The sequence below is a fragment of the Alosa sapidissima genome, chromosome 4 (genome assembly GCF_018492685.1).
Source record: "Alosa sapidissima isolate fAloSap1 chromosome 4, fAloSap1.pri, whole genome shotgun sequence".
Taxonomy (NCBI): domain Eukaryota; kingdom Metazoa; phylum Chordata; class Actinopteri; order Clupeiformes; family Clupeidae; genus Alosa; species Alosa sapidissima.
The window spans coordinates 25593346-25605534 of record NC_055960.1 but is presented as its reverse complement, the minus strand read 5'-3'; the positions used below and the strand labels follow the sequence as shown (position 1 = coordinate 25605534).

Genomic DNA, 12189 nt, shown 5'->3' with positions numbered 1-12189 from the left:
GGCTCCGTGGCGCAATGGATAGCGCATTGGACTTCTATGAAATTACAGTAGTGATTCAAAGGTTGTGGGTTCGAGTCCCACCGGAGTCGCTTTTGACCTTAAAACTGAAAAAAGTTCATGAAACGTGTACCATCAAGAAGATGGAAAAGAAAAGTTTCGTGACATGCAAGGGCGCTGATGACGTGTCCGGTGGGTTCCATATACACGGGGTTTTCACTGTAAAGAGTCGTAATGCTTGAGGTTTAAATACAAACAATACTTAACACAGTTACAATTCACGTTGTGAGACGTGATTCCGAGTCCAGCTACAACAGACAAATCAATTACACACACTCATGATTTGCTTTAGATATTTGTTTGGATCATAGAAAAGCCCATGTTGAACTGATACACTAACGTAAAGTTTCTAACTTCACGGCATTAAACTTATATGTGGACGATGAAAAGTAGGCTACTTAAAGTTTATTTAGAGCTGGTGGACTGGCACTCTTGGTTTATTACAGGATTAGGCTATAAGTACACGCCAGTCGACTCCATAGAAGGTTAGTGCGATGTTGCCTGTACTCCTTGCTACTTGCCTGTAGGCTACGTGCTCGCTCCAGTCTCTTTACCTCACTGCGTGACGTGACCGCGCACGGGCTTTTATTTTGGTCTGTGGGAAGGACCTCTGCAAACTGCTGTCGACCACTCTTTGCCATGATGATGATTTAATGACCAAATATGTCAAATACAACCCCGTTTATGTGGATTAAAATGAGTCTGAGACATTGCACAAAACATAACATTTACAGAACACCTGTCAGTCAACAAATACGTATTTGTTCTGCACCCATACCATTAGTTGCCATATTATTTATTATTATTGAGCAAGCAGCTGCCCAAGTAACCGTGAAATATCACAACTTTCTTCGAGAACATATTATCCAAAGTTATATACTGGAATAGAACACAGACAGAAAGATAGCACAGAGGTCGCAGAGAGAGAGAACAAAAAAGTGATATAACCTAAAGAGAAAATGTCTCCAAATAACGTTGAAGGCTACATCATGGGAATTGTCGTAGAGAATCCAGTTGTCTTGTAAAAAAAAATAAGCTAGGCCTACTTGTGTTTTTTTATTTTAAATGAGGGTAGCTGAGTAGCCTACTTACAAACGCAGGCTATTACCCATCTGAAATAATAGACAAATGTCTGTAAAGGCCTATGGATTTTTATCTAATTGATTAGCTAAGGGTATTCACTTTTTCATTATCGTAAGGATAGGGAGCATGGGCAATTACAAGCTCTTTTATACACCACGTTAGGTAATCAGCACAAACTCACATTATGGACGTGGTATTTTGTTAAATTAAATTATAGACCCATTACCTGATTATATATTTGAACGATGTTTGTTATCCCATGAAGGTGGCAGCTACAGTCACTATGCCTCCATAATAGTGCAATGAACAGAAACGGCTGCTTGAACCTTATGGCTGAATGAAGAGTGGTGGTGGTCGTGCGCGCGTGTGTGTGTAAGGGGTGGGAGGGGGGTGGGAGGGGGGGGGGGGGGGGGGGGCGCAATAACTTTGTCAAGGGCCTTTGTGTACAAAACCTATTGAGCTGCATTTTGTTTGTTCCACCCGATCTACGGGTACATGGACTGAAAATAGTGGAACCACCTAGGCCTATACGCAAAACGCTGCTAAAAATGAATCGAAGTTCTTCGTTCACCCCACCACTAATTAATTTTAAACTAACATGAAGGAATAATATTTATGCTTTTATTAGGCAATATTAACGTTTTCTTTGTTGGGAGCACGCGACCCATTCACAAATGTGCGGTGTACCACACTGACCCTTTGTGCGTCGCATGGTGATCTAAACTCGAGGGACGTACTGGCCTGCGGTATTTGTCATGTTAGCATGCAATATTTCAACTCGCAGCGGGGTGAAGACTTACAGCATCAGCTTGTGTTCGATTCAGCTGACAAAGGCAGCATGGACGGCATTGTAGTTAGCAGCAGCTCTAACCTCTTAAGATCTCTGTAGTTGGTGGTTAGACACGAAACTTACATTTCTGCTAGTTTCTGAATTAGTGTAGATGGAGAACAGTCTGGATGGCATGACTTTAAATGCGCTATGATATTAAAATGCGCCTATTTACGTGAAAACCTAAGACACAAGGGAGTCGTTCGCTCGAAGATGATTGAATTAAAATGACTGATATTCACAAGTTTATTGAGTGTCCTCCTTAAGCGATAAATAAAAAGTGCATAGATGCGATCAATGGTCCTAATGTCGCAGGGTTGTCACAATTCTTCTTCCTCTGGCTTACATCGATTGTGTTGAAGCCGAACCAAGGATGCTTCTGTAAATAGCGAACCGGACTGTTATACAAAAAGATTTACAATGGCCAGGAGCAGTCAATGGTTACGAACATGATACATACATGATTAAGAACATAATGCACATTGTTAAAAATAGTAATAATGACGATGATAATAGTAATAATAATAAAAATAATAATAACAATAATAATAATAATAATTGTTTATTAATAAGAGTATTGTTTAATGATGATAATATTTTCATGGTGATTGAAAGATGTAGCAAAGTTGGCCCAGCATAGCAAAGATAGCTTATCAAAACTATAGGCTACTCACTTTGTCATAACGTCAGCGATTCTATAGGCTAAAGTAGGCTATTCTGGCATATTGATGAAGGCAACGTAGGTGTCGATACAACAGTAAACTGTAGCCTATATTCACTTGCTCTCCTGGCTGGTGAAAGTAACCATGAGCAGTGGAACTCCAAAATTGTACGCAAATGAATGCCGAGCCAGTGCTCAAGTATGACCCGGTCAGTATTGTCTCGAGGCGAGTCAGGGGTCGAAAGGTTAAAGTTGAACTCGAGAGCACGCAGATACTCACGACACTGCACTGGACGTCCTGGCACTTTCAACGAGAAAACTTCCACTTGCGCGACTTACTCCGATATCATGAGATTATTCTTAAGATTGTATACTACTTCTAGATGAGATTTTTAGTCAAGGTAGAACAATATTTATAGCATAGGCTACTTTAACAGAAAATTCTGACATTCTAGAGATTTTCGGAAAAATTAGGTGTGCTTATGATCAGATCAAATTGATAACCTCCAGTAAAATAGTTAAACAATTATTTTTTGTGTTTTGGCGATCTAAAATGATTTTGACTTGTCCCAATATGAGTTGTTCACAGGCGGACGTTTGGCCACTTGTCAGGACAACCTCAAACAGTCTGGTGCAACACTAGGCTTCAATAACATTTAATGACGCACCGAGGCATCTAGTGTCTCCTAAATACAACGATAGCTTATGTCAGTGTTTTGACTAAAGTGTAGCCTACTGGGGTGGGACAATTTTCAGTAAAGTCGTGCTGAGCATAAAATCAAATGCGTTGGCACATGCAGAACGTAGCAATCAAAGCACATTTAAAATGTGATTGTTGGAACATAAATGCCCCTTAATTCTAATGTCTTGAAAACTAACCCCCTTTTATTAACAGTTGCAAAGGCTACCAAGTCCCAAGAATCCAGGGAATAAAGAAACCTCTCTGCTCACATCAGCATAAACAGCATAATGATATTTAGCCTACTGTCGCTGGTAAAGAACTATTACAGCACTGCATTAACATCTGTTTTTCACCAGATCCCAGTGGTTTGAAGGCAGACACCGCACTCTTATCATCTGAACCCTTCAAGGGGTGTAAATTATTAGGGCCTGATGATTTACCGTGTAGTGCCTTAAAAGAGTGCCACCGACCTCGAAAATATTTTTGCACACGACAGGCAACACATAGGGCCCTGTTACCTTACAACAATGTGCATTTTCTGGATATTATAACATAGGCCTACCATGTCAAATGCTCAAAAAAAAAAATATCTGAAAATGACTAAACTGAAATGTTGGCTTTAACATAATAGGCCTACTGACGAATCTGAGGGACCGGGTCCATTTCATTATTTCTAACTGAGCTGTTTCACTACACTAGAAGTGCCACATGTATACTTATTCACTTTTTAGAATTCACTATTGCACCAAGAAGATCACTCGCTCTTTGAAATCAGATGTTTGCATCAAGTGCGAGTGGCTGTAAAGGACACATATTTAGCCTGCATTAACTAATATGTTGTCTTTTCTTGGTGGGCACAGAAGTAGTCTTTTAAAAATAATTAAACCGTAGTTAAAATAAATTAATATTTTAGGGGAGTTCATGCATTCTTTTAGCCTAGATTAGGTGACTTGGTTATGTTCGATGTCATAGAATATTGCCTGAGAATGTAAGTCCATTGTTATCAATTACGTTTTATTTATGATGGTGGATGATATGCATGGATGATGGTGGATGAAATGCATTGTTGCATTTCACAGAATTCTATACCTTTAGCGTTCGGAAATGAGGACTTGTCTTCACATGGTGCGGAATATCGGGCAGCATTTGTGATTCACCTGTCCTCCAAATCAGTTTTGAGAGCGCAAAGGGACCCAGAGGAGCAGTAGAAGCCAAACTTTGATGAAGAGGTGAAGGTGGGGTAAGGAGCAGGGGAAGAAATGATCGCCCCTCACATCTCTCAGAAGGCTGAAGGTAGGCCTGATCCTGAGCTCTGATTAATGACTGGGACTGATGCCGTCCTGAGAGTTCGTCTCTCTTCTCCTCTTTCACCCTCTTATGTTTCTTATACTATTTCACAATTTCTAAACGCTGCTCTCTGTTGTGTCCCGTCTTGTTGTTGCTCTTGTTGAAATACTTCGAAATACAATATAAAAGACACGTTGTAGAAGATGGATAGGCTAATGTGTCAGTTCAGTCGGCCCGACGCTCTGTTTTAAAAGCATATTGCGTCCCAAATAGGCCTAGCGTTTTATTAGTTTATTCCTCCCCTCAAACCCATCCCAAAATGCTGGACATTTATCACACACTGGTCTATTTTTAAGCTGTTGCCGCTCTGATGCAACAGTAAAGCCAATCCTTAATAGCGCTCCTGAATGATTCCCTTTTCGGAAATAACCGTGAGGGACATGAATTCGGTGGCCCTGTTTCCCAACATTTGCCTAGTGAGTCGTTCCCGTAAAACTTCTCACCCCAATGTCAAATAATTTACCTGTACAACGACGAATCATGTGCAGTGCTTGCAACAACCTGTTTTTCAGACTGTTTAGCCTAATTGTAGCCTATAGTCATAACATAACGACACACTGATCCACGAACGAGGGGTACTGACGCCACATACAATTTTAGACCTGTAAATTACAGTTAAACATAATTTTTTGGATAAGCCTTGAAGTGTGATCAAATGTAACGGAGGTGTCCCGTTTAAGTGATGTTTGTCTGCACAATATTATGTTCACAGCTCGTATAATGGGTGAAACTGTCCCAGGGATTGTAATTGATATCGGAAATTGAATCCTTAACATCCGGAACCTCTCACCTCAACTCCACCACAGATGAACTCATCAAACAAGTTTTCAAGTTTTTCAAATCAGTTACTTCTCCGCAAAGACGGTCGTAATATTTAGAGATTTAGAGGGACCACTTCAAGGAAACTGAACGTTTTTCAAAAAGTTAGGATAGCATTTAGAAACTTGATGCTTGATATTGCAATGAGTATGAATGATGGAGTCTGACTCCTGCGAACAGGAGATGCACTGCACCGCATCCTTCATTACCACGAACTGAAACGGTCTTTCGACTGTGTAGGCTATATGGAGTACATGCAGGCTATACAGGCGTTCTAAAACGTTTGATCTTGACGTTAGGCTACGTCGCATTTAAAATTTGAACAAAGTTGTTCTCTCAGAAATAATGGACAATCCCTGTCCCAACGAAGTGTAATTAGTTAATCTAAATTTAACCGCATAAACAGATGGAACGTTACAAACCTCTTTCATCCGTTATACATTCAGGGTGATTCACATCGTGACGACAAACCACTTCTTTCTCGCTTGCCTTGTTTGAACTCTAAACATCTTATGAATAATAACATCGCTATTCAAATATGCCAAATTAATCGGTGGTGACAAACTTCCTCAGTTAAATTTAATTGTTTTAAAAGGCTAAGATTTAATCAATTTAAAATATCTTATCTGCTTTTCAAAACATGTGTAGGCTACAGCCTACTGTAATGGTGAAGAAACTCAAATACTGAAGAAACTCAAATACAATGTAGATTTTGTATTTCACTGAACTGGTGAAATAAAAGCAATCCTCAGCAAACAGTGCAGTTCATTGCCAATATCTGTTTCTCTGGCACCCAAGTTTTTTGAAAACTTTGGAAGCACCCTCTTGTAACTACACATCCAAAAAATCTCTACAGATAACATTGTTTAATATTGAATCAATAGAATATGTTTTACATGTATTTGCTCAGATAAGTATATTTCAATCAAAATACTTACCGTATTGCACTTGTCTGAACTGTGTTCTCCTCTGATGGCAGAAGATTCTGTGTTAGTAATGATGTGGAAGTGTTGGCTGGAAGAAGAGGGAACAGGGTGCCATTTTAGCATAGTCATTTGGGGCCCTCTGTCCACCCCCGACTCTCTCTCTCTCTAACACACACACACACACACACACACACACACACGCGCATGTACACAATCACACAAAACAGATACCAGTGTCAGTGTTGATTGACCCCTGCATGACACCCAGAAAGTGAGATCACAACAATCATTGAGTTCAAAGGTCATGACCGTTGTCACTTATAGCAGTTTGGGGACAAAAATATCAATAGTTATTTTAATTATTTCTTGTTTTTATTACCTGCTTCCACTCAGAGTTAGGTGGTGAAATTTCAGGTGAAAGTAGTGTCACTTAAAGCAAAAAAGCAAAAAGTAGGCTAAACAAAACAAAAAAAAAAATCTGTTATGTCTCTCTTCATTTGGTAACGCATAATATATGTTCCATAAATATCCATGTGAGCAATACGGAAAGGCTAGGTCAGGTCATTTATGAATATTCATCTAAATATTCTGAGAATTAACTTTTCCATAGCATTTATGAGAGCTGCTTGTAAGTTCGATATGTGACTGATTGTTTTGTCTTTTGTCAGAGTTTCAGTACACGGCTGCATAGAAAGTAACTGACACAGGTCCAATATCCAATTGTACATTGATGCCTGTGATGGATGATCATATTTTGTGCAATTCTGAGATATGTTTCCCCAAGGATTGCGAGCCAGAGCAACTACAGAGTTCAGTTCAATTTTTCAAAAGAAGGTGGGTACAATTGATCTGGTAACCACCATGGTATTGCTTTGCCTCTGCCCCCTCTGACCAAAACCATCAGTTTACTAGCGCATTGTTAGTGGTCATTTGTTCTGTCGTCGTACAGTACATTCATTGTTATATTCTTACAAATTGCTCTTAACGAGGTGGAAGCCTTACTACTCGAAATTCAGGCTAGGCAAGTTCAGCAGTTGTGTTTGCGACTAAAAGAGCAGCATTTAGGAAATTCTTCCTTCACTTAAGCCTTAAAATAATGACTATGAAAATAGTACTTGTAATCATGCTCAAATTTGTAAATAGTATTTGTGAATATACAGTCATATTATTGTTAGTGTCGTTATGGTTGCATTTATTGGCCTCATCACCACAACTGTCATCATCATCTTCATCTCCTATCATCATTGGCACCATCATCTGATGTGGTCTGTTTGTATTTCTAGTCTTGAGGCTATTTAGAAGAAAGATTTGATGTACATTTCTAAATGATCTGCGATACTTACCATACCATCGGTCTAAAGATCAGGCAGACACCGAACGCGCACACACAAACAGCCACGATACACACACCCACCCACCTACACACACACACACACACACACAGATACACTTTCAGGACACACACACACACACACACACACACACACGTCCACGGTCCCAGCTGGGAGTGGTAATGGGACTCTACAGGCTGCGATCAATGGCTCACTCTTCACATTTGCATAATAAGCATATCTGTCTGCGTGACAGCTTCTCGGGGTCGTTCAGGGTTCAGCTGCCTCCCCGCATCTCCCCGCGCCCACTGCTGCACAGATAAATCTCCTTGCGACGCGCCTCTGTTTACGCGCCGAATATTAATTCACTCGCTGCCACCGCCGCCGCCATCGATGCCTGGGTCCGATGGTTTGCCTGAGCACACGAGCGTGCACACACTCACTCACTCACTCACACACACACTCGTACACAAACATGCATGTATGTGCGGATACAGATACAGACACACACACACACACACACACACACACACACACACACACACATAGGCTACTGACAGACAGACAGACAGACACACAGACAAACATAGGGTTATGTGTGTGCATATATACAGTACATGCTCAGAGACAGTAGTGCACAGACATTTGTATTCACACAAATTGATATGTATCTATGCACACAAACTCAAGCACAAACCCATGCATATGCCCAGGTACAGAGAGTCATGATATTGAATTTGCAATCACTTACATCAGGACTGCAAGGGGAATTTGGGGGGGGGGGGGGGGGATTGCAGTCTGACGAAAATGTGTCCTCTCTTGTCCTTCCCTATTCAGTGTGATTACCCTACTGCTGCATCACCCTCCGCAGTATGTCCTGTGTGTGTGTGTGTGTGTGTGTGTGCATATGAGTGTATTTCTGTTTGTGAGAGAGGGAGAAAAATACTCTGTGTGTGTGGGCAGTGTGCATGTGTGTGTTTTTCAGTGCAGTAATTGATTTATCATGAAATATGCATCCGAATCCAACCGTACACTGAAATGAAGATTACTTTTAATGAGTATTATTGATGTGACTGGTGCCTTCATTTCCGATTTCCTAGTCTTATGTCTGATATACGTCAGGTGTTTCCTCCATTTAATTTGATGATTAATGCACCTTTCGGTTAGAGAAACATCTAGAAAAAAAATGTGTGTACCATATGTACCTTTTTCTCAGTTTATATGCTTTCTCATCCCCTTGTCAGTATGAGCTGAAACTCTTAGATCTTTGAAGGACTTTATATTAGTCACAGTAATACATCAGTAATATGCTTACTTCTGGGGATGCTTTTGTCTGGATGCCAACAGACTGAAGGACTGTTTTCTTTGACAGACAGCTCCTAAAATATTAGACCTCTCACCTGTGTGTTTTGTCAACATGTTTTCTGTCTAAAAGTAGCCTTGAGTTCAGGTTTCACTTTCAAGGACCTTTCGGAGGGTCAACAAGGGTCAGGTGTCACCAGGGGGAAACCATAACATGCCCCACGGCAGCCCTTGCTCTCGTTTGCATAATGACAGCAGCCTAACTCATCTGACTGCGTGTGTGAGTATGTCTGTACATATATGTGTGTGTGTGTGTGCAGCAGAGTCTTTTTAATGCACCATGAAGCTCTAGGACACTAGGTTGAGCATCCTGAGCCCCCCACCCTACTCATGATGTGAAGGGGGTTCAGGGCCGGGTCTTGGTAAGTGCCGCCCGGCGAAGGTGGCCTTTTCTTCGGGCGCGTCAACATCCTCACCTCCCCCCGGCACAACCCTGGGGAGACTGTCGGTCGGCCCACGCTGATGGAGGCACGACTCGGGCGTGACCCCGGGATGTTGTCAGGTGTCATTATTTCCCCATCCCTTGGCCCGGGGAGCACTGGATGGGGGAGTGGGGCAGGGCTGAGGGGGGGGGGGGGGGAGGGGGGGGGGGGTGGGGTGGAGGACGCGTTGGTGGTGATGGATGACAGTCAGCGCTGTGGAAGAAAAGGGTGTTGTACGCGGCGACATGGAGGCAGCAGATGCTGCTGCAGCCGCTGCCGCCGTGCGGGAAAAGGTGGCAGGTCGGAGATGCTGTCTGAGCGCGTGCATCCCAACCCCTCAGCACTGTAGGATGCACTTGAGGAGGAGGCGTTTGGTGCTTGATGAAAGATGGAGAAGAGAAAGGCTTGTGTTGTGCAAGGACTGGAGGCTACAGATGCTGCTTTGTCTTCTGGTAGTGAGAGCGAGTGGTGGTTGGTGAAGTGTGTGTGTGTGTGTGTGTGTGTCTAGGCATAGAAAGATGAAGATGGAAGGAGGAAAACAAACATGTGCTCTTGTAGTAGTTATAAGTGATGGCAGTAGTGATGTGAATTGTGGAAGTCTTTTTCGTCGCCTGATTTTTCTATTGTCACCCTGAGCACTGTAAGTCCACAGTCTTTCAAAGAGTGACTTTGAAAACACAGTATTGTTGACTGAACATGAATTGACTAATCAGCCCATATTCCAACTGATTTTGTAATTCAAATGGCATGCAAGGATCAATTAATAATGTTAAAGTATAATAATTTTAAACACTCGATGGACCCTGATTTAATGGGTAAAGTGCAAAGTCTAAAGTTTATCTAAAGCTAATTTAATAACAAGACAATACCGATTTTGCTCTAAATCAAGGGACATTTTATACCATGAGCAAGAGTGACTTTGAGTGCACTTTTCCCATCATTTAAATGAGGGATTACTGTCTTTAATACTCTACTTGCCACATTTTCGTGTAGGTAGTGTTACTTTGTAGTAATAGCTTAATATCAGTTCATCATTTCAAAACAAACATCAGCCATCGGCTTCAGTTAGCAATGGTATATCTGTGACCAGCCTTACGCCATGGGGCTTTTCATCCACCTGTTCTACCTCCACACTGGACATCCCATGCCTCTTCCCCTTAACTGGCTCCAGTCACTGGCCTAACTGGCGTGCCGTTAAATTGCCATTGATTTTGATAATGCAGTGCTTTAATATGACAGTAACAGTTGTGAGCTATACAGGAAGTCAAATTTGGCCAGATGGATGGCCAGGCCGAGGTGAGTTACGACCCATCTACCTGAACGATGCGTCGTTCCGCAAGCCATTACAATAAAGCAGACAAATAAATAAGAGTCATGAAGGTGACAACACAGGGGATATTTAGCATTCCCTGGCGGAAAGACATCAGTCATTGGAGACTGAGAGGAACGCATGAGAAGGAAGCATTGAGAGGATTGTGGCATTTTTTGGAGTTTTGTTTTGTGGTTTAAAAGTTGATCAAGTGAGGAGGAATATTTGATTGCAGTTCAGTTAGTTGGAAAGATTTGTGTCGGTGTAAGTTTTGGCATCTTGGTATTGACTGTTATGCACTACATTTTCAATATAATCTGTGTGTCTCAAAATTATAAATTTGTGATGTACAATAGTTTGACATTTGACAGTTTGTGCATTATTTTCGTGCTGCCTATTTGAGGTGCTCAGTGTGCCACTTTGATTCCCCAGTCTATGTCGGAGAAAAACCTGCAATGGTAATTTTGGATGCTTTACTGCAGCAATAAAGGAAGCAAGAAGCTGTGCTTTGTAATCATGAACTTTCAAAGGCAAGAAACGACTAGAGAAACTCTATCTTAGGTATGCAGCACCCCGAGTACTATATTGGAGTTCATCCGCGCAATTAACTCCAGTCGAAAGTATAAATAAAAATAAGTAAATGTACAAATGATTGGAGTTGAGAAGTATTGACAGTCATTGCCTCAATTATTTGGCTAGACAAGCACTATGGAGTGATTAGCTCTGATGAGAAAAAACAGGGAAGAGAAAACTATGATTAGAAAGACGAAACAGCAGGCTTAGTGAGACCTCCCGGGGTAATAACAAATAAACCCAAATACACATAACTAGCAGCTCAGAGGAGACTCTTGTTTTGGCGTGGGTCATGGCGGCATTTGTTTGTACCATCTGAAAGTCTTTTAAAGCCTGGTCCCTGATGGATGGCCGTGGGACTTTGAGCCATGTGTCCCCAAAGTGGCGCGCGCCCGCTCATCTGCATGCGTTCCCACATTTACATAATTCCAATCTGGGGGTGATTACGCCGCGGAGTCATTATTTTAGCGGCAGCCACTGGCCGACAGCGTGACCCCTCCAGGTAATGTTGCATCTCGCCGTCTCTCTCCGTGTCTTCGGCCTGTTGACTGTGTGAAGTCAAGTGTCTCGTCATCCATCTCGAGGTTCTGATTGTCTCCCTGTCATATTTGTAAAAAAAAAAAAAAAAAAAAAAGAAACCTGGAGTTTCTACATTTCTGATTGCTTCCGCTCACTGCAATATTTTTTTTTGCACCTCGCAGACATTTCAGGAAACCTGAGTGCCATTTATTCATATTTGTACCAGCGTGACCTAAAGCATGTTCAGTCACGTTCATGCCTCTTTCCCG

At 41.8% G+C, this 12189-nt stretch overlaps 1 long non-coding RNA gene and 1 other non-coding gene across 2 annotated transcripts in view; both read left to right on the top strand.

Moving 5' to 3' along the window:
- On the top strand, positions 1–89 carry trnar-ucu. Its single transcript is given in 2 exon segments — positions 1–37; positions 54–89. It is a non-coding gene; the product is annotated as a tRNA-Arg (tRNA).
- Positions 90–4394: 4305 nt separating this feature from the next.
- The window catches only part of LOC121706732, a 51879-nt gene continuing 44084 nt past the window's right edge, over positions 4395–12189 (top strand). The window contains exon 1 of the long non-coding RNA XR_006031121.1: positions 4395–4605. This is a non-coding gene — a long non-coding RNA (uncharacterized LOC121706732). The remainder of the gene's footprint in view (positions 4606–12189) is intronic.